Genomic DNA, 22,546 nt, shown 5'->3' with positions numbered 1-22,546 from the left:
CACTCTGTCCCTGGCTCCTTCCGTGGTGCCATCAACATTGCCCTTAGCACAGTTAACTCTACCCTTTTCTTTGAAAGACCGCTTCACTTTCTTGTCCTGACACCTTCCTCTTCCTCTGAAACCCCCTCAGGAGGCCATTGACTCTCCTCACGGCCCTCAGAACTGCAGAGCTTAACCTTCCTGGTGCTCTCAGGCCTGCATCCCAAACTTCCCTAAAATTTCCCTTCCTGGTGTTTCTGCAATACCAGGTTGGTGCATAGGGCAGACTTTTTCTTACTCCAAAAGTCTACCTCAGCTAATGGACAGAAAAGGTATTAGAGCAGTAAGAACAGAGTTTCATCCAAAACGCCAAGACTCGGTGAGCTGTTGGCTGCCATGCCCCAGGTACCTCCTACCCACCAGGTGGCTGAGGTCTGGCTGAGGTCCCGTGCCCCCAGACCCATCCTTTTTCTTCTTTGATGACATCAGGTGTTTCTTCACTTCCTCCTCTCTACCTTTCCTCCTGTCCTGTGATGCTTCTCGTCCCTGTAGTCCCAATTCCTGACTTCTTGCTCCAATTGTGCGCTCTTACACTAGAAGGCTGGATCGCACCTCTCACCATCCCCTTCATCTCACTGCGGTGACCACTTTATTGTCATTCATTTTTCTGCTTTGTGGGGCAGAATATTATTTCCTAGCCCAGGAAGACCTTAAACCCATTCTGCTGACCACACTGGCCTTGGATTTGCAGTGATCCTCCTGCCTCTGCCTCCAAAATCATAGACTTATACCAGGTGCCACCATGCCTGGCCTTCCAAATCCCACTTCCTGTCTTTCCAGATCACTTCGTTATTTCAGCATAGCATTGACTCATTAAAGCCTTTAATCTTGCCCCCTTTTCATTTGCCTTCACCCCTCGGGGCCTTGTTCCTTTTACTACTCAGAGTTGATAACGAGGACCCCTCCTCTTTACACTGTGATCTTCCTCTGTGTGTGTCTCTCTCTCCTTCTCCCATTCAGTGCCAACCAGCTTTTTATACCTACTAGTCATTTTACTCAACAGTTTGTAACAAGATTGCCAACATCCTCCGTATTGACAAATCTGGCAGACAGTTTCCAGTTCTCATCCAACCTAACCTATTTATAGCATTTGAGACGACTCAATCTGCAGTTGATTACTTTCCTTCCTCAAACACTTTTCTAACCGTTGGCTTATGTAACTACCCTTCATTGGTCATGTGCCTGCCTCACTAGCTGCTTCATTCAATCCCCTAAACCAACATTTCTCAACCTGTAGGTCATGACCCCTTTGGGGGCCAGGATCAAATGACCCTTTCACAGAGGTTGCCTAAGACCATCAGAAAACACAGATATTTATGACTCATAACACTAGCAAAATTACAGTTACGAAGTAGCAACAAAAAACAATCTTATGGTTGGGGTCACCACAACACAAGGCACTGTATTAAAGGGTCATAGCATTAGGAAGGTTGAGAACCACTGCCCTAAACAGATTTTTCATCTCCCAGTCCCCCCAAAAAACCAATGTGGCTCAAAGTTTGATCCTTAGACCTCTCCTCTGCTGAAACCAACTCTGTCACTAATTTCATTCAGTCTCATAGACTTAAGACCCCGGATTCCTAACTCAAACCTTACAAGCTATTTCTATGTGGTTGTTCAATGAGCAGAATTGCAAATTCAAATGTTTCTCTGTGAACTTCCCTCTTACTTCTCCCTGTCTTTATATAAATCTATTCTTCCTGTTTCTGAGGCCAAAACCTTGATGATTTTATTATCAACCAGTCTCCTTCCATGCTTTACCCAATCTGTTAGAAAATCCTTTAAGATAAAGCCTAATGGGTGACACAGACTCGTAATTCTGGTACTCAGGAGATGAAGGCAAAAAGATCAGGAGTTTGAGACTAGCCTGTGCTGCATAGCTAAACCCTGCCTCAAAAACCAAAACAGCTGGGGCCCCTCAGGCTACTCCAGCCAGGGAAAGCAGCAGCTCAGTGCCTTGTTCAGCCGTCAGAGAAGCTCCCTCCTAAAGCAGGTGAGACCCATAGCCAGAGTGAGAGACCTTGGAACACTGGGCCCTAACATCATTCCTCCAGCGCTCAGAGAATTCACAGAAGAGGAGGCAGAAAGAGTGTAGGAGCCAGAGGGGATGGAGGACACACACACACACACACACACACACACACACACACACACACACACACACACACACACACACGTATATATTGGAGCTAGCTTGGATCTTGCTCTGTAGACTAAAGTGACCTCAAACTCAGAGATCAACTGGCCTTTGCTTCCCAAGTGCTGTAATTAAAGGTGTGTGCCACCACACTCAGCTTTGAAAAAATATCTATTTTCAATAAAAGGAAAAATACATCAAACCGAGAGCTAACAAGATGGGCTTACATTTTAAGAGCTTGTACTGCTCTTGCGGAGGATCCGAGTTCAGTTCCCAGTGCCATCAATTCACAACTGCCTGTGACTCCAGCTCCAAGGGACCCAACGTTCCTGGTACATTCATCTTACATACCCACCCCCCACCTCAAGCAACACACACAAACACACACACACACACACACACATATATACATAATTTAAAACTAGTTAAATTTTAAAAAAATCAGAACAGCAGAAAAATTACTTAATGCATTATCAGGAGCTATCCACATCCCACAACAACCACTGCCTCCAGCACCAGCCCTCAGGAGGCTTGCTAGAACTGGCTCCCATTCGGACTGGACATTGCTCTGGGTGCTGCTGGTCACTTGGCATCATCTGTCCTTTCCTCCCTGTCTATGTAGACTGATATGGTGTGACCTGTTTCATTTGTAGTGACTAAGTTCTAGACAAAGAGAGAGGGCAGAACAGACATGTGTCAATTCCAGGATGGACCTGTAGAGCAAAACACAGCACCAACACGCTATCCACTGCCATGAATGGGAACCTGCAATGATCTGTGGCCCAGAGAAAAGCAATGGCCCAAGAGGAATCTATAGCTGCCACCCTGAAGTCCCTCCCACAGCCATCTGTTAGAGAAGCCAGCCCTAACGTAACTAACACTAGCACCGCAGGACACTAGCGCCTACAGGCTCTTCACGCACTGGAAAGATTTTGAATTCTGGCCTACATCCAAAACACAAGAACACTGTAAAGTCAGCGGTAACATCTGTCTCCATGATTGATGGTTTTTATGACATCAGTTTCCCTGGCTGCTGCACAGCCTTGCAGCAATTACAGAGAAGTTTATACCATAAAGACAAATCATTTCTTCCAAACTACTTCAAATGAGTCTACAGCAAATAATCATGTGGACATGTGTGGGTACCATTATCGTTTGATTCTACATAGAATAGAGCCTTCAGAGAAAGGGCTTTGAGTTGCAGAATGGCCTTCACTGAGTCTATATGCTAGCTGAGTTACTTTGGCCAAGTTGCTCAAACTGAAATTTTGTATTTGATCCCTGTCAAATGGGCATAGAGAAGAAAAATAAAACTCATTTTTAAAAGCTATAAGAATTCTTTAAAAAAATGATTTTGAAAATACATTGAATAAAAAATATATGTCATACCTATTGGTGTTTTGCCTGCATGTCTGTGTGTGTGGGTGTTGGTGGTGTTACAGATGGTTGAGTTATCAAACGGGAGCTGAGAATTAAACCTGGGTCCCCTAGAAGAGCATCCAGTGCTCTTAAACACTGAACCATCTCTCCAGCCCCTGAGTAAATTATAGAATACTAATGAATACAATATGAATCTCCATATTTGAAGGGTATATAGGAATCTATTAAATCCGACCTAACAGAGTACCCTGGAAAGAACTGGTTTGGGGGAAGGGCAGTGAGAGAGGTGCTTTCATATGTAACTCAGCTCCCTAAATGCTAAAATTACAAGTATGTGCCACCTTACGTGAAGGCAAAGGTGTTTTGTTTTTGTTTTAGAAACAGGATCTCCCTAGGCCTAGGCTAGCCTCTAATTCACTGTGTAGTGAGTGACCCAGATCTTCCTGCCTCTGCTTCCTAAGTGCTAGGATGACAGGCACGGATCATCACACTGTGGTAAGGTATTTGGCCTTGTTGTTGTTATAGTTTTTATTTTATTTTCTGTTCATTCTGAAATGTGGAGATCAGGGAGCAAATTGTGGAAGTTAGGGGGGTTTTTTTGTTGTTTTTTTTTTTGTTTGTTTGTTTTGTTTTGTTTTTAAGCTTAGCTTGGTGTGACTGTACACACCTTTAATCCCAGCACTTGGGAGGCAGGGGCAATCAGATTTCTGAGTTTGAGACTAACTGGTCTACAGAAAGTTCCAGGGCTGCCGGGTCTACACAGAGAAAGCCTGTTCCTCCTGCCTCTGCCTCTGCCTCTGCATCGGTTCTTTTTAAAGTTCTCCTATACTCAAGAACTGGTAGCATTAGGTTCTTTCCATCCAAAAAACCAGGTAGCTGGGTGTGGTGGAACACGCCTTGAATTCCAGTCAGCCTGGTCTACAAGAGTTCCAGGACAACCTGTCTCAAAACAAAACAATGAAAAAAAAATTTTTTTGATATTTACAATTCTGAATTATGTGAATCTAGAATCATATTTTAAAATAGTCATATTGAAATATTGTGATATTTTAACCAATAGATGAGATAAATGTGCCTGAGGTGACTCTCATACAGATAGAATTTGGGAAGTAACTACCATCTAGTTTTTTCCCCCAAGGACTCCATGAAGGCTTTGCTAGCAGCCAGATCTGTGCCCCACCCCTACCCCCCAACATTTTCAATGTCTCTGTTCACTTACTGTACAAGACAGCCTGGACTATTGTTGGACAACTCTGAGAGTTATCACAGTGTTTGTGCAGGTCTGTGCCGGAGCAAGCAGCATGGTAGTGCTTCAGTGTGTAGGTGGGGGTATCTGACATAGCGTAACTGAGTTCATTGATGAGGGTGACTGGGTAGATGGATGGATGGATGGATGGATGGATGGATGGATGGATGGATGGCTTCTGGTGGGTCTCCTGACTGTCACTGTGACAGAAAAGTGATGTTGATTTTATCCTCAGATTTTTGCTTGACCTGCCCATAAGTCTGTGGCTCCTGTTATCAGGAAGCTCTCAAAGGGGGATAAGGGCCCTTATTTAATCAGCACTGAGTCTGCCTCATTCCTGATTGTTATTATCTGATGCAAATCAAGCTTCCTCGTTGCCTTAACAGCACAGCTCTCAGCAGGGAATGCGAAGTCAAGTTAAGCCATGACGTCCAAACAACTGATCATGGCAGCAAAGCAGGGTAAATAAATGAATCCATTTTCCAACCCAGATGAACAACAGTAACCAAAAGGAGAGGGAGGAATCACTTCAAAAGACTTGAGAAGGAAGTGTTTTCGCTTTTCGCTTGCCTCCATGATTTGAAAACCACTCCTTCCAACTGAGAGACTGCCATTGCCCTCTGTCCCCCACCCACAGCACCCATTACTCTCATTTGAATGGTCTGTGACTGTCAAGTAAAGGTTGTTATCAATATTGCATCTGGTCCAGATGGATTAGAGGGGAATGATGTTTGTGGCTCTCTGTAATCCCTCCATCAACTCCAGGATTGGCAGTTTCTCCAGGGAATGTAGCAAAGCTGCAGACAAAAATCCCCAAAGACAAGGTGTTGTTGCAGGCTTCTCTCTAGTTTGGCTGGCAGACAAAGGAAAACGCAATGCAGGCAAGAAAAAAAATCAAAAGAAAGTCTCTCTGGTCTGCAAATAAGGGGCAGCTGCAGAATGCGGTGCCCTATTCCTCCTGAGGGTGGCTGCAGCAGGGCCAGTCTCTGAGGGATGAGCACTTCCATGCATGCCCTCTGTTTCTGAGGCCAACTCAAAGCCACCTGCTTCAAGCAGCCTCATATGGATTCAGAGATGTGTGCTGATGTGGCCTCCAGACTAGTTCGGTTTCCAAGTCTAACCGTAGCCCTGACAGGGGCTTTAAGCCAGTCTATATGCTCTGGGTGTCAGCTGCTTTACATTGAGTGGCGTTTGCCATCCACTTTCATCCTGGAACTAAGGGGAAACGGATACAGTGGGTTCCCAAAATAAAAACTTGAACACTCAGCAGAGTGAAAACAATGAGATATAAAGTAACCAGTTTTTATTCTTTTAAGCAGCAATTTGCATTTGTTGAAATTCACCGTGGTCACCCAGCTTTTGGGAAGACAGTAGAGGAAAACATGGTGAGCATGACAGAGGAAACACACAGCGCGGACACAGAGCACCAGCTGAAAAGTCCCTATTACTGGCATTGAAAAGAAAGAGGTATCACATGCAATATCATAAGCAGCTTTAATATTTTCCTTTTTCTTTTTCCTTTCCCCCATCCCCCAACTCTGGCACATTTTGGGTATTGTGCACAGTTGGGCTAAATTCTTGGTATTGTGTCTTATTCGTTAGAAATTGCTTACAAATGAAACAAAAATGTCTGCCTTTTTAAAAAAAAAAATCACAAATAGAGTGTTTTAAAAGATTTAGAGATGGCTAAGATGTTTTATCTAAAAATACTTTTTATCCAAACAGAAGATCTAGCTCTAAAAATAAACAGATGCAGCACGGGTGGTTTGTTTGTTTTTTGTTTTTTGTTTGTTTGTTTGTTTGTTTTTGAGAGCATCTAGGCCCTAAAATGGCCACAGCCAACATTGAAAATTATGGCCCTGAAAAATTGTGACTAACCTGTTACTGCTTCAAAGACCTAGCCATTCACAAAAGGTGAGACTATATTTTTAATGACCTGCCTATCTTTGTATATTTTGTGACAGGGTCTCACTGTGAAGCCCTGGCTGTCCTAAGCCTTTCTATATAGACAAGAGTGGCCTGGAATCACAGACATCCACCTTCCTCTACTTTCCCAGTGCTGGGACTAGAGGTGTGTACCACGATGCTTGACAACATATCTGCTTTTAGAAATAGTTTCTGACTGTAAATCATGAATACCTTAGTACCTGGGAAATGCTTAGTTTACACACACACACACACACACACACACACACACACACACACACACACACGAGTCAGAGAGACAGAGATAGTGAGAGACAAAGACAGAGAGACAGAGGCAGAGAGAGACACACACAGATAGACTGTCCTGGCAAGCTTTGCTTAATTTTGACTGAAAAAGCATTATGTCACCTGCATTATACACAGACACCAGGAGCCACCTTAATACAGTTGTTTTCCTTCTAATTTTACTTTCTCTGAACTCCGCATATATTTGTTTCAACAGACCTGTTTTATATAATCTATCAAAATGGAGTCAGGGAGTCCCCATTCAAATATACAAGAAAGCCAGATAGGTTTTTTTTTTAATCGTTTAAATCTTGTTTCTGATTTCTGTATATGTCCTGTTCCTGTCCCAACAGGAAGAAGGAAGAGATGAGAGTGAAATAGTGAAATATGGTCTTGCTGGGACCCTGTAACACAGGTCTGTCAGAGTTTTCCCCTCACCTAAAAACTGTTGGAAAAGTAGCAGCCCTCAAATTTGAACCGCCTCTAGGGAATACTTGGCTTCATCCTTCATCTTAGAAGAGGTTGAGCAGTCACTGTCAGTCACATGGACTTCCTTAGCCAGAGAGACTCTTACACCCAAATTTTGAAGCTATGATGAACTACAGCACCGCACCTGTGATGGTGCCTGGTTTTTTTTTTTTTAAGGCCCCTGGAGAGGTTGAGTCAAAATATTTCCATTCCTCTCAGAAACTACAATACAAAGGAAAAGAAGGGCACAGTGAGAGGGAAAACTTTCCTTAGTGGGGGGAGGAAGGGGAGACAAGAGAAAGTGCCAGGCCGCTGGATCTTCTGAGGGCAATCTCATCCTCCTCTTAGAGCAAGCTGTATCACACACCTTGCCTGGAAACATTTATTCCCAGCAAGAAGCCAAAATTAGGTTTGCATCAATTTCTGAACGCCTGTAGTTAATAGGAAGCCTTCGTCATCCCGCCCTAAGTGGGTGTGTTTAATTGTCCATGCAGGCTCCCCGAGGCACAGCACCCCGTGTTGTAAATAGATTGGTGAGTGATGGGCACATAGTTTTTTCCATAAAACGGAGCTACTGACTCAGAGTGAATGGACTCTGAAAATGGGTTCCAGGTTTATGGCGATACCGAGATGGAGTTGAGGCAAGAGAAGTCGGACTAGATGTAGGGAAGAGAGTGACCCAGTTCCCTCCCTTGAGTTTGCAGTCTGCACCTGACCCCCAAACAAATCGTCGGGGGTTGGCGGCGGCACACCAGGCGTCAGAAGGGATGCTTTCCCAGCAGTCGCTTCCCGAACCACGTGTCCTTCAGCCTCAGTTCCCCCACGAAAAGGCCCCCAAAATAGGCCAGACTGAGAGTGGACTTGGCCCAGCGCCTTGGAACTAAACAGTGGAACCCCAGAACTTCATCCAAAAAGCCAGACCAGAAGTGCCACTGAGAACCTCAGTGGACCCCTGCAGAGACAGTGCGGGACCCTCAGACACTTCCGCCTCCCGAGCCAAGGTGGCTCAGCTCCCGCCACGCTCATCTCCCGACAGAAGAGCACCTTCAGACCACGTACCGACTCATCGGTTCCAGTTAGAACAAGTTTAAAGAGAGGGTTGGGCCAGGAAGCCGCGGGCAGGGGGTCACGTGCACCCCCCACCCCACCCCCGTCACTGCAGCTCCCTTCGCCTCTCTGGTTCGAGTTATGCCATCAAGCTAATATATTGTGACTGCTCTTCTCTCCTGTGACAAAGGCTTGCAGCTGCCTCCAAATCAATAGATGTCAAAGAAATATGAAAACAGTCATGACACAAAACTTAAATCCTCCTTGCAATCTACACGATCAGAACCGCGCTTCTGTTCTCCAAGCCGCCGATTAATTTATCCCAAAGTTTAGTCAAATTTTTATTCCGCTATCTTTTTCCCAGCAGATCGCACTACATCTGTCGGGTTTGTAATGTAATTTGTAATTACTGCCCTTCATGTGGTCCGGTGCCTTGAACCATCTTTAATTAAAAGCATAATTAAGGGAAGATCTAAAGAAAGACAATTACCAGATGGTCTTTTTTTTTTTTTAAGAGGCAGTAGTTGCTCAGAGAGGGGCTCAGGGTCTGTCCCCCTCAACCCTGTGCTTGGAAAGGGGGCGGCGGCCGGATCCGCGCCTGCGCACTGCAGCGGCCTGGGCCCAGTGCGCACTGACACCCCCCCACCCCCACCCTCATCTCCCGCCTCCGGACTCCAAGGCCCGGCCTTAAGGGTTAGAGCAGGCTGCGCTCAAAGGTGAGCGCTAGCGTCCAGCATTGGATAGAAACTTTCTCCTCTCTTTTCTGGTCGTCTGAGGGTATGGAGTAGCCGCGGGGTGCCTGGAATCAGATCAAGGCAGAGACAACTTCCAAACTCGCGAAGCACACCCCCCCCCCCATTCCCACAGTTAAGGCCCACTCTGCTCTGCGCGAGACCCTGAGAATTCTGAAACAGAAAGGAAAGGATTGGTGGTGGAGTGGAAGGAAGGACGACAGAAATGGGACTGCCCCGCTACGGGGCTCCGGCTTAAGTCCACCCCTCGACCCGGCCCAACTAGATGGGAGCTGAAGGAACATTCCCACGAGGGTTTGAGAGCTCCCGAGGACAAAGAAGCTAACCAGACCTCACCTTCGCCCCGCAGCCTCGACGGGCAAAGCAGCCCAGGATAGAGACGCTCTCGGCTCCCTGGTGTCCGTGGGTCCCTTGGAATTTCCAGATCAAGGGTCGAGGGTTTAAACTCCTTCTCCGTTTCTGTCTCACCCACCCATACTTACATCCACATAAAAATAATGCAGACAGGAACCAAAATTTCTGCATCAGCACCACGTTGCCTGGTCGGCTGGCTCAAGGATTTCAAAAACGGAGAATGGAAATTAAACTGTTGTTGTGTGGAAGGGATGTCATTATGTGACTGCTCATACTCAAAGTCAGGCAGCAGTGAATTGTAATCATTTCAATTATCTTCAATATATTTTCCTTAGGACACAAGTTGTCAAAGAATTTTTTTTAAAGGAACTACATTCTTGCGGTTCCGTGGGTCCATTTTCCAGACGGTTTGTTACTCTTGCTGCATGATTTGGTTTCAGCTTTTATTCCCCAGCCTCAGAGTCTCTGACAGAGATTTCTCTGGATGGAAAGAGCCACGCCGGCCCTTGTGGCTTCTCTGACTGTGCCGACGCGGTCCACGGGTGGAAAATCGGCCTCCGTGTACCTGGCACGCGTATTTTGGTTGCTTTCATGTTTAATTAACTTTGAACAACAAATATGCTTCGAGTTCTGGATCTGGTGACACCTTGGGAAAGGCAGGGGGTAGTTTTGTACTGTGTGTCCTTCCTAGCCTGGAATAGGAGGTGAGGGTGAGTGTTGCCAGTGCCTGCCTGTGCCCCCCCCCGCCGCCCCCCGCCCCCCCCCTCCCCGCGCAGGCCAACCAAACAGAAAAGTTGGACTGTACTGGACTGTGCGGGGGTTCCGGGTTCCCTGAGAGTCCAGGGAAAGCCGGGAAGAGTCTAATCTGCGGCAGCCCAGTCTCTCCTCAGGCCAGAGCGCGCTCCTCACGTCCCCATTGTTGGCCCTTAGATGTGACGTCCAAGTGGGGAGTGAGAGCGCTCTGGAGAAGGGTCTCCTTGTCAGCCCTGGTCCAATCTCACGGATTAAGATTAGTCCCGATCTTTACACTAATATCGCCTCTTGGGTTTTTATTATACTCATTTGGGAGGAAATGAGCTCTTGCCTGGCAAATAGCACCCCGCACCTCAGCTCTCATAGCTGCGCAGGGCCGGGGCCTGAACAACCCCGCGGGCAATTCCCGAGCTGCCGATATTATATTTGTGAAATGTCCTTTTGTTGAGGCTTTTAACACCTTATAACGAATCATTTGTTCCTTTCTCTTTAATTTTGATAGACAATTAGCCATCAGAGATACACCAGTTGACTGTAGCCGAGCATTAAACTCGCCTTTATGTAACGCTAATTTAGCATAACTGCTTTGTTTAACGTTGCTATATAAGAACCAGGTTTTGTAGTTTTTTTTTTTAAGGTGTAATTTTATGTGGGGCTTCATTTCTTTTGGCCTGTACGCAGCAAGCCCTTTCCTCTTTGTAAGGCGTTCTGCTGGGGCCCAATGCCATTTCCCCGTGCCTAGCACCTGCAGGCTTGGGGAGAAAAGGAATTAGCATTGATATAGATTTAGTTGAAATGTAATCTCTTAAATCTGTCCAAGATTCAGAGAGATAATTACACTTTCACTGCTTTGCCAGGGGTCAGCGTCTCTGAGGACCAGAGGAGTTGATTTACTAACAATAGTGTTACATACAAAAAAAAATGGCGGTTGAGATTATAATGTTAATGGCTGCGGTCGCTAGGGAATGCTGCTGCTTCCAACTAATTCTACATAACTTCTTGTCTTCCTCCCTTTCTTCCTTGGCTTCATATTCGCAAGGAATCGGAGCTTTCGTGATGTTTAATTTGGTGCAGGCACCAGAAGATTAAGACTAGCTCTGGAGCCTGGGCTTGTTCTGGTGGTGTTTGCATTATAGCCTCTCCCCAACAAGGACGGGAGCGATGGTGAGCACCACTCAGCCCTGCCGCAACCGGAGGAAGCACTGGGAACTCAAAGCTCCTGACCCGGCCGAGCTTTCGGCTCTCGCTAGCCTTGCGTCTTGGGCCAGGCTTGCAGCTTACAGAAACGCCCCACCAGACTGGATCTCTGTCTTCTCCGGCCCTGGAGCTCTTCAATCAAACCAGACCAGGCCTGGTTCTGCACCCTCCTCCACAGCTCTGCCTGGTTTCTTCCCAGCAACCTCAAACCTGGGAATTTCAGTTTCCGCAGAGTTTTCGTTCTAGCGGGAGTTGGGCAGGGGCCTGGGACTTGAGGTCAGAGAAACACCACAAAGTCATGATTCCGGTTCTGAGCTGAAGTTGAGCTTCAAGACTGGGAAGTCAGCCTCGCCTCCTTCCCTCATAGTAGACCTGATTATGGAATTTATATTCCCTCTACACAGTTGTCAAACTTCAGGCACAGAGGTCTCAGTCACCAGAAATCCTGTGGTCACCTCAAACTAGTAGCCTTGAGAGTTTACTCTGAAATTTTTCACTTACTCTGAAGTTTGTCACTTAACAGTGTGTAGAAGCCTCTAATTAGCCACCAAGCACAGGTGGGCATCTCTCTCTTCTCTTCTCCTCCCTTCCTTTTCTTCCCTCCCTCCCTTCCTCCCCCCCCCCCCCCCACTGAAACTGTGTCCAAAATGCCATGGCTAAACAGGACTCTCACAGGACTCACCGATTTTCTTGAATAGAAAGGATACAGCTGGTTTTGTGGCCTCCTCTGGTGCTGGATGGCTGAGAATCCAAGGAGTGTCCAGTAGCCTAGGTCTGTCCCCAGGGCCATGGCCTTTGCTAATAACCCCTCAGATTTTTCTGGGGGAGGGGAGAGACACGCAGATCCAGAGAGAGACAGAGACAGAGACAGACAGAGACAGACAGACACACTCACACACACAGACACAGAGAGAGGGAGAGAGAGAGAGAGAGAGAGAGAGAGAGAGAGAGAGAGAGAGAGAGAGAGAGAGAGAGAGAACAGGGTTAGGTGTGCCAGGTCTGGACAGAAGGCCTTGCCCAGGCAATCTTTCCACATAGAAGCTTTGCTTCTTTGGGGGCAGAGTGGTGGGTCTGTGGGAAGGGGGCTGTCTGAACTAAAGAAGATGCCTCATCACAGCTAAGCTTCCTTGCTCAATCGTGCCCCCACAGACCAGCCTCTCAGACTTGACCCTCTATTGCCCTCCCTGAGGTCCCTGTACCCAAGCCCTTGGAGCTTGCAGTGAGGAGGGGGTCTCCGGTAATCCCAGTGTGTTTACCTCAATGTCCCCTTATCTTATATGTAACAGCAATATATATGTTAATTGAAAACTTCTGAATTTAAAAAGGTTGTGACAAGTTATAATTTGTCCTGTCAATGCCTGGAATCCTTATTTATCTCTTTAGCTTGCCTCCCGCTTGCCTGTCAGCTAACAGCTTGCCTAACTCGTTGACTTCCTCACTCATGGCACGGAAATGACAAATGTGCTGTTTTATCCGTACAATTTATTTCATTATTGTTGCCAGCACGAAGCATCACAATCAATCATAAGGAAGTCCAGTTGGCAGGTGTCAATCTTGGTGTGTTTTTGTATGTCTCAGTCTATATTTAATCCAATTATAAGGGTCACAGAGTAAGTGCCAATCCTCCTGTTACAACTCACATCTTATTTAAGATTTAAAGTAAAAAAGTCAACTTGATCACATAGCCCTTTGGGGGGGGAGGGACGGGGACATTTGAAACGTCCATTCTTTTTACCTCCCACTTAAATTATGAGGCCATCCTTTTTGATTAAAGAGTTGCAAGGAATTCAACTTTTATGAGAATTTGTGTGCAAATGAAGGCTCTCCTTATTTTGCCAAAGTAGACAAGGCCTTAATGATGAGAGATCTTTCCGCTCATTGCCCATTCAAATACAATTGTAGATCGAAGCCGGCCTTGTCAGGTTGAGAAAAAGTGAATTTCTAACATCCAGGACGTGCCTGTCTACTTTCAGAGAATTGCATCCAATCACCCCCAGGGAATTCAGCTAATGTCTCCATGTCCACCCAGACAAGGGAGAGAAAGAAATCAAACATGGTATGACAAAGTGACTTCATTTGAGAATGCTTAAGAGGAAAAAGACAGCGAATGTTCTTGAATTGATGGCAGCAGAGGTTTTCTTGGGGAAAGAAAACTGGAAGATTTTAGGATTTTCTTAAAGCCTCAGCAGAACGTCTTACTGTGTGGCAGAACAGAGAGCAAAGAAGTAGCTAAGCGGAGGCTTGGTATGAGAGCATGAAAATAATTGAATAGCACAGAAACCACAAAATCATATATAATCAGGCCATTACGCAGCCCTTTAGTCCAGGGTAAAGAAGTGGCAAATGTTATCTTTGCTAAATATCCCCCTGTTTGATGCTTGAATTCACAAAATATTCCTCCCGTTTTGATTTAAAATACAAATCTTGTTAGAACAAGTTTGCTGTTTAAAGCGGAATGTGTGAAGGGAAGGGAGAAGGCATATATGCACTACTCAGTTAATTTGACTGCTTCAGTGACCTCGACATTGGTTGGTTTGTATAGATACTTGAAATGACCTGCAAGGAGACACAAAAGTGTTTTTTCTTCTATTTTCTGTGGCCATTTCTATGCCCTTTTACTTTTTTGCACCGGAATATCTTTATGAAACCAGTTTTATGAATTAGCACTCACTCTGGAATACTAGTCTTTAAAGATAGAGCTTAACAAGGTGGCCCAGAGTCAGTAAAGAAAAACTACTTCTCGATTTTAAAGGGATATTATTCTTCATGAAAAGACACATGCCCATCCTGTAGTCCAGGTCCAGTAGGTGGGGCTCCAGCAATCCAGAAACTGATTCCTTTTCATTAAATAGTTGAAGGAAACAGCCAGATGTGTCCATCTGGGAGGGGTGGGTGAGCCAAATGCTCCTTGGAGAACATCAGGTCTTAGCCATAGTTCAAAACTATGCATTCTCTGTCTCTCTTCTCTCTGTCTCCCCCCCCCTCTCTCTCTCTCTCTCTTCCTTCCTTCCTCCTTCCCTCCCTCCCCCCCCCATCATCCCCCTTATCTGCGTCCTTCCCTCTCCACTTTGTTTTTCACCCCACCCTACTCCCCACCTCCTTTCAACTATTTAGACCGGAAGCTCCAGGCTCCCAGGGAGAGGTGTACTGGTGTTGCCCCCAGGAGCCTCCACAGACTTGTAACCTACTTACCGGCAATCAAAGCCCAGAAAGAGAATTTGGGATTGCCCCCCAAATGTAGGAGAATTGTTGTCTATGCTAGCCTGGCACAAGGAAAACCTGGAAGAAAGCCTTCTTTCTTTCACCCCACCTATAGTCTGCCTCGGGTAGCACTCCGTTTTTGCAGAGTTACAAGTTCTCTTCCATGTCTCTAAATTGCCCTCGTTGCCCCTCAACCTGGGAGAGTGTGGCCTAGACCAACAGGGGCAAGGCCTTAAACGAAGGCTAGGCAATCATTGAGAGCACCGATGGACCAGGAGGCTTCAGCATCACCCCCCCTCCCCCCCCAGTGCGTGAGACTTCTGGTAAGATCTTCATGTACCAGGTGGCGCCCCCTAAGCCTGCTCCCTCTCTCCCAGCCTTCTTTCAGGTGTGTGCCGGGGGCAAATGGAGAGCTGCTTCTGCGTTGGCCCGGAGCTCGGGAGGGCCAAGGTCTGGCCTCGCCTCCACCAGCTCTCACCCGGCCCTAACGCGCCCTTTATTGACAGACAGATAGATAAGCAGGTGATGGCTGTGGCGTTTCCAGCTTCGCTCTTGAGCACCCTGCTGGGTTGCAGGGATCCGCGTGTTAATGGCTCCAAACAAGCCCCAGCAGCCTCCCTGCAGTCTCCTGTCTGGACAAGGGGTGGGTGAAAAGCCTGGGCCAGAGACGGAGACGCTGGGAAGGCCCATCCCAGGCCCAGGACCCACCCGGTCACCCACATCCCAAGGCAGATGGTGGACTAGATAGAACCACAAGACATTTGAGTACATGACTGGACCAAGGTTCTGGCTTGATCTAGTCTAGTGGCTTACAGAGAAACTAGGTTTTAGGAGATGGTCAGTGGCCCTGGAGAAAGCAAAGCAAAAGGTGTCTACATCACTTTCCAAATTATTAGAATTTGCAGGACAGTTGGACCAGCCTATAATCCAGGCCCACGCTACAGTAGCTTGAGGGGAGTAGATGCTCTTGACCCACCGAGTTGGACTGGAGAGAGGAAGAATGACCTCCAGGAGGGAGAGAGAGAGAGAGAGAGACAGACAGACAGACAGACAGACAGACAGACAGACAGACAGACAGACACAGAATGACACAGAGACAGAGACAGAGAAAGACTGGTTGAAAGCTGGGTAAATCTGAAGGAGTCAGCCAGAGGGTTCCCTGTAGCTGACCTAGGCCTGTTGCAAAGCTCCACCCCTCTTCTGTTGTGTTGGGGGCGGAGCGTAGAGAGCTTGCACCCTAAGGCCCGACTTGAAGGACTCTCATCCGGCCAAGGTGCACAGGTTTCTGGCCCTTGCCTCCAAGGGCTCTCCTGGTCTCAACACATGTACACCCTGGCCCGCCCTAGCCATTTTCCAGAAGTTGCCTCAAGGCAGTTCCATTCCCATTCCCTTCCGTGTCCACCTCCTCCTCAAGAGCCTCCCGCCCCTCTGGGCAGGACCTCAGGAGTTTCCAAACTCCAGACCCAAAGCAAGCAGAAGGAGAAGGAGACTGGAAATTGAGAAGCACTTGAGGGCAAACCGGCAGAAATTTCGACTTGGGTGTAAATATCTATCTATTCCCATATAGACAGGCTCAGCAAATCTAAGCCGTCTTCAGTTCCACAGAGGGTGTGAAGACCACAGGCTCAGTATCCAGCTGCCCTTGCCTCAGTTTCTTCATCCACTCATTACGAGGAAGGGCAATCTTAACCTTCGAATTTTCCATGTCCCCACTTTTGCCCCTCTGGGCCACAAAGTCAACAGTCAACCCTCAAGTCAAAGATAAATACCATCATCTACATTTTCTACATGAATGGAGCTTTTCAGTCCCCACAGGCGAGGGAAGCCCCGAGCCCTCTGGCTTTGGGGCTTCCCTCAGGGTGGGGGGGGGGGGGTGAAAAACGCCAACAGGCCTAGATTTGGCCCAGTTTGGAAAAGGAGTTTGCTCATCCTCTGCTGGATCCTCAGTATGTGCCTAGCTTGTGACTTGTGAAAACAAGGGCTAGGTGGGGTTATCCACTGGGTCTCGACATGAAAAGAACTAGCCAAAGGTCCCTTTCGACCCCTCGTGGTCTTCATTCTTCTGATAAAGCGACTCCTGGAGAACCTACGGGGTCACTTAAAGAGCTAACTGACTAGCCTAACCTAAGGGCAGGGACCGTGGGATCCGCCTGCTGGAGGGCCTGCGCTATCGGCGCGACCCGTTTACTTGGGAGCAGGGGGGAGGGGTTGACGCTGAACCTCAAAGGGGACAATACCAGCTAGAGGCAGGCCGGAGGTGTGCAGTTACGGTCCAGACCCACGAAGACTCTTGGGACGGCGCAAGTCAGAGTCTGGCTGAAGAGAGGGAGGCTCCCGCAGGGCCGGAGAGCTAATCTGCGGAGCTGAACCCAACTCTGGCCGGCGTGACGTCACGAGCGCCCAGCAACCAATGAGGAGAGCGCTGGCGTGGATATTAAGGAAAGTTAGCGCCTGCCGGAGCACCTTCTTTTCTTATCATTGACATTTAAACTCTGGGGCAGGTCCTCGCGTCGAAACCGGCTGTCAGCTCTGCTACTTTCCCCGAGAAGCTGCTGTGAGAAGTGTGGGAACCGGCGCCACCAGGCTCACCTGCCACACGGTCCTCAGCTGGCTCGCAGGTAACTGCTCTGGCTCTAGCTCGGACTCACCACGCTGCTGGCAGCGCCCTCTCTGCTGTCCGCAACCCTTGTCTTCAGGTCTTAGAAGCCCTCCCCATTGGCCCCGGGCTTGATTTTTTTTCTTCTTCTTTTAAAATAGGACTTACAGATATGGAAGGGGAATTAGTAAGGTGGGAGAGGGGGCATGTCTGTGCGAAGTATGCTTCTTTGTAAAAGTAACAAAATGTTCGGGTCTCAAGAGTGGACTTCCTGTCTGGCCCTGAGCTGGGGGTAATGTGGGGTGTAAAGAGGTGTCTTTGACTGCGGTCTAAAGAAATCGCTGAGATCCTAAGAAAAGCAGGCGGTGGGCACGCAGTTTGCAACAAGCCTTCCCCCGAACAATTAGCGACATTTACGCTTGGAGAAGCCACTAAAGCTCGCGCAGAGTTCATCGAAGCACCCGGTGGAGGGTCGGGCAAAGAGCGACAAGTTTCCCCGAGGTTGCGAAGTGTGGATGTGTGTTCCATAGCGAAGTCAGAGATATGGGGTTCACCCCTCCAAACACACACACACACACACACACACACACACACACACACACACACACACACACACGGAGCAAAGGACGAAAGAATGCGGCCCTCCAGAGCTGGGCAGCGCGCGAAGGCCCCAGCGTGTGATTTGAGCTTCCCTTCGGAAGACCTAATAATTAGCGATTCTCACTGAGCTAGAATGCGGGCTCGGGTTACCGGGAGCGGGTTACTGGCAGCACAGAGCTCTCCGCCTTAGAGGGAGCCCTGTGCGCTCCAGGGGAACCCAGATGCTGAGTGCCCTGGAGAGAGGCACCCAGCCATTCTCTGGTTCCCAGAGGGCCACAACTTGCCCGAAGTGAGTCAGGAAAGCGATTACTCTAAATTTAGACTAAACAGAGTTTCCGACCGCTTGAAAAAAAAAAAAAATCTCGCAGCCAAGCCCTAATCTATAAGAGATGTTCAGGCTGGCTTAGTCGGGCCACAGGAGCACCCCATTGGAAAGTTTCACGAGACCACAGGGCAGGCCTGGCGTGGCCTGGATCTCGCCCACTCCCACTCATGCTCTTCGCGCCCTCTGTCTAGATCTGCTGGAGGCCACTTTACACAGCTCATTTGGATCTGAAGCACCTGTGACAGGCACATAGGCGTCCCGCGGAACTCTGAGCAGAGTCCCCTCTGCGCTCCTCACATAAAAGCTAGGCAAGGGACAAAACTGCCACCGGGCTGCGCACCTTACCTGAACCGGGGTCCTATCCTTCGCGAATTCCTTTTTCCAGAGCTGAGCCACGAGCAGGTTGCCCGTTTCGCGGTAGGAAGTGGACCTTCTCCTCCAGTCATAAATCAAACCCAGCCATCCTCGGGCCTCCTCCCTCATTAGAGATGTTTATTGGAGATTGTGTTTATTCGGCTGTCATGGCGAGAAAACGCGGTGACATAATTACCTCTGACCAGAGTCCTCGCCCCGCGCCTGGGGCGAGCCATGGACCTCCTCCGCTGCGGTCTCACTCAGATGCCCTTCTTGATCAGAGAGTAAATGGGATTGGCCTGTCTATTTTTCCCCTTACACTTCGAATCATTTGAATTATCGGAGGATTTAGTGTTCAAATTTCTTCAGTGGCCAGGATTTTATTTATTGTAGACTTCGAAAGGAAAATCAAAGAGAATCCAGCTTCTCTCCGGGCAGAATAGGGAGATGAAGAGAGGGGTGGGAGGGAGGGAGGGAGGGAGGGAGAGAGAGAGAGAGAGAGAGAGAGAGAGAGAGAGAGAGAGAGAGAGAGAAGACTGTCACTGTCCATCTCCACGCGAGAACTTTCTGGTGTACTGGCAGCGGCGCAAGGGCCAGACCCTACTTCTGCCTGAAGCAGAGGCCAGATCTAGAAGGGTGGGCTGGGCGCCAGGATTTGTGGTATTATTTGTTGCTCCACTTTTCATTCTTTTTCTTTTCGTGAGGAATCTGGCTTCAGGGCCTTGAGTTCAGGGTTTCCATATTCCCCCAGATGGAGCCTGGATCTCTCCGTTGAAGCAACCAGCACTTAATCCCTCAACTCTCTGTCCCTGACTACCAACCTCCATAGTTTTTTCCTTGCTAGTCAGGCTCTTAAGTCACCATCTGTGGAGACTGGGCTGGGAAAGCACCAAATTGTTCTCTAATTGAAAATACATTTTTTGGGGGAAGAGTGTGAGCTGACAAAATATCTGGGACCCCAGCTTTTGATCCCTTGCTACTGCTGCCTCTGTTCTCCAGCCACCAATAAAACTCACACTGAGCCCCTTAGTGCCTTGATTAACAGGAAGATTAGCTCTTACAGGGGTTGGGAACAGATTGTCCCAATCAATGTCATTTTAAAAGCCCGTCAGGATACGCTTAGTTCGATTCTGATTCCAGCTGCTGGTGTGAGCCAACTCTGACACTTGCTCTGTCCCTCACAGTCTCAAAATCCCAAACTCCAGGCCTGTATGTTTCTAGTTCCTGGACAAAACAAATTATAGGAGTCAGTCCCTGGCCTTTACACCAGACAGCTGTTTCGATTCGTTCTTCAGAGATGGGGGGGGGGGAGTTTAGGTGGACTTAGCTAGCCGTTCATTTAAAGCTGAACTCTTACCTCTTTAGTACAGAGGTTAGAGGGAAAGGCGACTTAAAGCAATGTCCAGGGGTGGAGGAATGGAAAGAGACCTTTTCTAGACACTCTATCTGCAAAAATCCCCAAACGATGAGAGTTCAGAGTTTCCCACGCTTTAAGACTTTGAACCTAGTTTCTATCAAGACAACCATTGGAAGAAGGGTGAAGACTTCAGAGCAAACTGGCCTCCTGCAAGAAATCTCTTTGCTGGGACACCCATTTGGACAATGCTAGTTTTAAGCATTTTGGGGGTAGGGGTTGATGGGAAATGAGAGGGAAGAGATGCTGCCTAATGTGAGTAGAAGAGGAAGAGAGCCCCGAGAGCACCCAAGTGCACTAACCATTTGGCAGGAGGCAAGGAAAGATGAGAGCACTGTGGCTTTTTCCAGCCAAGCTTGGTCACAGCTTGGAGGCGTCGCTGGGCGTTCTCTCCTTTGCTTCCTTACTGTTCTGGGCTTGGCTAGGCTAGCCAGTGAGCAGTATTCCGGCAGGTTGCTGGGGAAAGCAGAAAGAAAAAGACCCAGGCCAGGGAGGTAGCAGGAACTGGGTAGGTAGAGTGGAAGGCATTGTTTGTTTGTTTTGTTTTTATGTTTTTGTTTTTGTTGCTTGTTTTTTGGGGGTTGTTTTGTTTTGTTTTTTGTGACCTTTTAACCTGTTTGCCATTCCTGCAATCCATGAAACCCACTTTTCAGGGCCTGCAGAAAGAGACACATTTGGGATTCTGTAAAGGGTCTCAGGTGTTTGTTGAGACTTTCCTCCTACAAAGAAATGCTTCTTCACCCTTCCCGGTGTGCCAGCACCGAACCTTAGCTTGCGCCAGTCGAAACGGAGTTCGGAGGTGTCGGAACACAGAGTGAAATACTGGTGGTTCCGAAACTGCGAGGCGAAAACACGTTCTCTCCCCGCCCCCCACAGCCCCCGAGAGCTGGGCACTTCTTTGCCTCGCCAGGGGCCGCTCTCGGAACGGAGACGTGAGGCGGTGGGCACAGGCAAATACCAGTGACTATTTGGAGTGAGATTTTTAGGAAGGCTCACGCTTATGCCTCAATATTGGCTAGAGAGGTTCTGAACACAGTCTGGCAAACTACGATGCTCCCAGCGCCACTCCCTCCACACCAACAGCTTTTGGTTGCCGGGTGGGACCAAGGCCTGGCCCCTGCTGGAACATTCCCACTAGCGGAAAAGCGATCTCTCCCTCCCCCCCACACACCCACCTGCGCCAGAGGGTGAAATGCAAGGAGGGTAGCAAAGAGTATTGGTGAAAGGCGGGGAAAACAAACCAACCAAAAAAAAAAAACCAAAAAAAAAAAAAAACCAAAACCAAAAATAAAAACAACTAAAGAGCAACTTTGCCAGCTTATCTCTCTGAGCTGGAGGACAAGAGCATGGGCCTCCGACGTGTTGGAAGCCGCAGTTAAAATGGCGACCTAAAGTGTCGTCTTAATTGTATGGACTCCTTGCACCTTGGTTTTAGCTTTCCTCCTCCCAGGTCTCGGCAGGTGCTTAGCAGAAACAAGGATCCACCAAGGGCAGTACAGGAGTACAGGGCTCCCGTGCTCTTTGAGACTAACCCAGAGAGAGGCAGAGGGGGGCAGGGAGGGAGGGAGGGAGAGAGAGAGAGAGAGAGAGAGAGAGAGAGAGAGAGAGAGAGAGAGAGAGAGAGAGAGAGAGAGAGAATAGAGTCTGGCTCTCACTCCTCTCCTTAAACTTCAGAAACTCTGCCTCTTTCTGTTCCTCAGCTCCCCTCCCCAAATATTGACACACTAGACGCAGCCAAGTCCTTTCTATTTCTTGTTTGTGCAGTTTCCAAGAGTTCTACTCGGACACCCCCCCCCCCATCCCCACCCAATGACGTCAGTGGCATTCACTCCAGGCTCCTAGCCTCTTCTGATTTTTTGTTGTTGTTGTTGTTGTTGTTGTTGTTAAAACTTTTCTCTGAGGTGAGGTGGGGGTTGTGGGTGGGAGAAGGAGCTGATTGAAAGAGCCAGTGCCCTGGGGGGAAATAGCAACAAGATTATGGCTGCCTCTTTCTAAGGCAAAGCTTAAGAGGGTGCTAATCCACAGGGTTGCTAATTGAGAGGTTGTAAAAATGATATTCACCCCCTCCAGTTGGGACAGTCACTGGACATTCCTCCCCCCTTTTCATCGTGCTTCCTTTAATGCTCGCTTGAGAAGTAAAAAGGGAGAAAAGGCGAATGCAGACTCCTCTCATCTGGAACCCGGATTCCAGGCCGGACTTCCTGGGATGCTCTGAAAGTCCCGGTCCTACGAAACCTCTCACTGGAGGCCGCCTACTCGGCAGTGGCGTCACCTCTTTAGCCTCTGACCCAAGTTTTCTTCCAGCACCGACCCACTGCCCTCCATCCTCATCCTGGGGAAGGAGGCCAGCCAGTCATCTTCCCCAAACTGAGGAGATGAGCGGGTTGTGTGAACCCACCTCCGACGCGGGTAAAGGAAAGCCTCTTCTGTGCTCGGAACTCTGCTAAGGCTCCTTCCTTGGTACTGAATGGC

General features: G+C 48.2%; 1 long non-coding RNA gene across 1 annotated transcript; it reads right to left on the bottom strand.

Annotated features, from left to right (window-relative positions):
* Positions 1-9,418: 9,418 nt before the first annotated feature.
* Positions 9,419-20,526, bottom strand: LOC311593194. The gene is made up of 4 exons (XR_014777610.1): positions 20,377-20,526; positions 18,652-18,822; positions 12,267-12,403; positions 9,419-10,326 (listed from the first exon to the last, which is right to left on the bottom strand). It is a non-coding gene; the product is annotated as an uncharacterized lncRNA (long non-coding RNA).
* Positions 20,527-22,546: the final 2,020 nt, after the last annotated feature.

This window comes from Acomys minous (assembly GCF_964271855.1).
Source record: "Acomys minous genome assembly, chromosome: 3".
In the NCBI taxonomy this organism is placed as follows: domain Eukaryota; kingdom Metazoa; phylum Chordata; class Mammalia; order Rodentia; family Muridae; genus Acomys; species Acomys minous.
Note: the sequence above shows the minus strand (reverse complement) of the source record. Positions and strands in the feature narration are given on the sequence as shown.